Source organism: Apium graveolens, chromosome 9 (assembly GCF_009905375.1).
Source record: "Apium graveolens cultivar Ventura chromosome 9, ASM990537v1, whole genome shotgun sequence".
In the NCBI taxonomy this organism is placed as follows: domain Eukaryota; kingdom Viridiplantae; phylum Streptophyta; class Magnoliopsida; order Apiales; family Apiaceae; genus Apium; species Apium graveolens.
Window position 1 is genome coordinate 135,055,785 of NC_133655.1, and position 4,132 is coordinate 135,059,916.

Genomic DNA, 4,132 nt, shown 5'->3' on the forward strand with positions numbered 1-4,132 from the left:
CTTTTATGGATGTCTGGTAGTAGGGTATGTATACAATGAAAGTTTGCATTTATTAGTTTCATTTTATCTGATTAGTTGTCATCACCATTACATGCTAAGTTTAAGAACAATGACTTTGAATGAAGTAAGAATCCCATGTTTGTCTCATATAGTTAATTTAATCACTTTTATTCTTTGTTTATTACATATTAGTTTAATCTTAGTTATAAATATCTCAACTTGTTATTGTGTTAGCATTGAACGATAGCCATATCATTGTTGCATAAGTGCTTAATCTTAAGTTAACCAAAATAGTCTCTGCGGGAACGAATCTGATTTATATCTTATACTACTTGCGAACGCGTATACTTGCGTGTAATTTTAGTGCGTGTTTTCGCCTTAACAAGTTTTTGACGCCGCTGTCGGGGACTCGGTGTTAACTTTTAGTTTATGTGCTTGACATCAGTGGTCGTTAAAGTTCACTGACTCAGATTCTTTTACTTTGACGGTTTACTTGTTTGTGTTTCAGGTACTCATTACAATGGGAGATCCAGCAACACCAACGAAAGCATTGATGGATTTTTCTCAACCCAAGATCAATGACATTCAATCTAGAATTGTCAGGCCAATGATCACAGCTAATACCTTTGAGATCAAGCCTGGCATAATTCAGATGGTGCAACTCAGTTCAGTTTGGGGGTGCTCCAACGGAAGATCCCAAGCATATCAGGGATTTCATAGAGATCTGCGACACCTTCAGGTTCAATGGTGTGCTCGAGGATGCGGTGAAACTGAGGATGCAGTGAAATTGAGACTGTTCCCATTCTCTATGAGGGACAAGGCTAAGAGCTGGTTATACTCTCTACCAGTTGGTTCAATTACTACTTGGGAAGATCTTGCTCAGAAGTTTCTTACTAAATACTTCCCTATGGCGAAGACTGCTGCAATAAGAAATGCTCTTACTCAATTTACACAATAATCGGGAGAATCTCTATCTGAAGCTTGGGAGCGCTACAAGGAGATGCTTAGGAAGTGTCCTCATCATGGACTGCCTGATTAGATGATCATTAATTGCTTCTATAACGGTTTGGGAGCACAATCCAGACCCATGCTCAACACAGCATCAGGTGGAGCATTATGGGCAAAGAGCTATGAGGAAGCTTATGATCTAATTGAACTGATGGCTGCTAATGAATATCAGTATCCGACCAAGAGATTACCATAGGGAAAGGTAGCATGAGTTCTTGAAGTGGATACAACTACGACTATCACTACTCAACTAAAGGCGTTGTCTATGAATATCGATTCTATGGCTAACTATGGTGTTAATCAGATAACCAGTGTTTATGAGTTGTATGTAGGTTCGCATGTGACGGAGCCATGCGCTATATCTAGTAAATCAGCCCAGTTTGTGAGCAACTTCAAAAGATCATAACAACCAGTTCCAGACACTTATCATCATGACAACTGGAATCATCCTAACTTCAGATGGAGCAATAATCAGAATGCGATGCAAAAGCCGTTCCAGCAGTTTGGAAACAAACAATTCAATTCTCCTAGTTTTCAGCAACAATTTGCACCAATACAACAACTCCAACTTCAACAAAAAACTCATGGAGGTGCAGGTCTATCTTCGAATGAAAAATCCGAATTGGAGGAGTTGAGGCTTATGTGCAAAAACCAGGCTCTTATATGCCAAAGCTAGGCTGTTTGTATCAAGACCCCGAAGAATCAAATTGGGCAGATTGCCAATGTCTTGCTGAATCAACAACCTGGTACATACCCTAGTGACACAGAAGTTCCAGGAAAGAGGGAAGCTAAGGAGCAGGTCAAGGCAATTACATTGAGGTCTGGGAAGGTTGCGAACCCCGAAAAACCTTAAATTCCAGAATCTGAAGTTTTGGATGAAGAAGATGTGTAGAAGGAAGCAGAAGTGGAATCAAGGAATAAAATTGTGGAATACACTCCTGCTGAGGGTAATACAGGGGAGAAACAAGTCTATCCTCCACCTCATTTTCCTAAGAGGCTGCAGAAGCAGAAGTTGGATAAGCAATTTGCTAAGTTTCTAGAGGTGTTCATAAAACTTCATATCAACATACCTTTCGCTGAAGCTCTTAAACAAATGCCAAGCTATGCAAAGTTAATGAAAGATATTCTCTCGCGGAAGGTGAATCTTTAGGAGTTGGAAACCGCTGTTCTAACGGAGGAGTGCAGTGTTGTGCTGTAACAGAAGTTATCTCCGAAGCTTAAAGATCCTGAAAGTTTCACTATTACTTACACTATTGGAAACTTGTCATTCGATAAATGCTTGTGTGATTTGGGAGCTAGCATCAATCTGATGCGCTTTTCTATCTTCAAGAAGCTTGGTCTATCTGATCCGAAACCGACATACATGTCATTGCAACTAGCTGATCGTTTCATCGCTTATCCGTGAGAAATAGTGGAGGATGTCTTGGTTAAGGTGGATAAAATCATCTTCCCTGCTGACTTTGTAATTCTTGATTTTGAGGAAGATAAGAATATTTCCATCATCTTAGGAAGACCATTCTTGGCTACAGGCTAAACTATTATCAATGTGCAAAAAAGGGAGCTTACGATGAAGGTTCACGGTCAGAAGGTCACTTTTAGTGTGTTCAAGGACATAAAGTTACCTACAGATAAATAGCAGTGCTTTAAAATAGAGTGGGCCGACTCTGTCGTGAATTCGGAGCTTGAGCAATTTCCAAAGTCAGATACCTTAGAGAGAGCCATACTAGGGAAATCAAATATTGAAGATGAAGAAGGAGCAGAGCAACTGCAGGTTTTGAATGCACCTCCGTGGAAGAGGAAGTTGGATATGCCATTCGATTTTCTTGGGTTAACAGAGCTGAAAATTTCTCAGGAGCATCTCGAACCGTCAATTGAAGAAGCTCCCACACTTGAGTTCAACCCACTACCAGATCATTTGAGTTATGCATTCTTAGGTGCACCCCCTGACAAGGGGCTGGAATATATCTATGATAATCTAAAGGGTGACCGGCCGGTTCCTCCCGTGGTTGCAGAGGGTCGCTCTCGTGCACCACAGATAGTTGATAGGCTTGGTCTTGGTGATGTGCAGTATAGAAGGTTGATTCGGCGTATTGAGGTCATGCATGACATCCACCGACGTTTTGCTGAAGATTTGACACACACTCTCGGTACTGTTTTCCGAGACACTGGTATCGAGGTTGATTGGCCACCTGATCCTCCACCCAAAGTGGGTGATCCTCCCGACGACTATGTATGCCTTGTATCCTTATTATTACCTTCAATGGGGATATTGAAAATTTTAAGTTTGGGGGTGATAATCTAAGGATGAGTAGTTGTGTGTAGTGTCCATATAGATTCATATTGCATGTATAGTTGTTAATTCATTCATATTTTTGCTGATTGTTCATTTAGGACATTTATTTGTGTTTTTATGTGAGTTCATTTAGTTGCATGTGCATGCATATAACGTGATCCCTTAGGTTGAGCTATTTCTTTCTGATTAGTTGATGTTAATTTGAGTATACTGATGGCAAATAGAGGGTTGTTTAAGTCCTAATGAATTGATTTGCATGCCCGAAACAAAAAAAATTCACAAAGTCTTATAGGATTTCTTTTGATCTAGATCATGATCATACTTGTTTATTTTTTAAGATTTAATCACTTGTTTATAGCTAGAATTTTTGGTATTCTCTTAATGGCAAAAGAACACTAAATTTTTAATTTGGAGAAAAACTTGGATTTCATTGCTAGTTGTGAATAAGGATATGCGTCAAATGGATAGTAGCCGACTCATAATTTATGAGTAGTCTAGGGTTGAATGAGATGGAGCGAAACACACTCATTCAGAATTTGTTGAAGAAAAAAAGAAAAAGAAAAAAAGAAAAAAGAAAAAAGAAAAGAAAAAAAGTATGTGTTTATGCATAATTGATCAAGAGTGAGCTCTTTAATACTCGAGTTATTAAGTTCTTAGGGGACTTTATGCCTAGTGACCTAAGGCTTTTAATAGTCTGGGATCCGCTAACCTAATGCTCGCTACATGGGTATTATTGTATATGTCTTTTGGGAACTCACTCATTGCACGGTCAAATAAGCATCTTTGTTATGTGTTCAATAATAGCATGAATCCTTGTATAACTCTAGTAGG

The 4,132-nt window shown here is 39.2% G+C and overlaps 1 non-coding gene across 1 annotated transcript; it reads right to left on the bottom strand.

Annotated features, from left to right (window-relative positions):
- Positions 1-922: 922 nt before the first annotated feature.
- Positions 923-1,029, bottom strand: LOC141688603 (small nucleolar RNA R71). Its single transcript, XR_012562037.1, has one exon. It is a non-coding gene; the product is annotated as a small nucleolar RNA R71 (small nucleolar RNA).
- Positions 1,030-4,132: the final 3,103 nt, after the last annotated feature.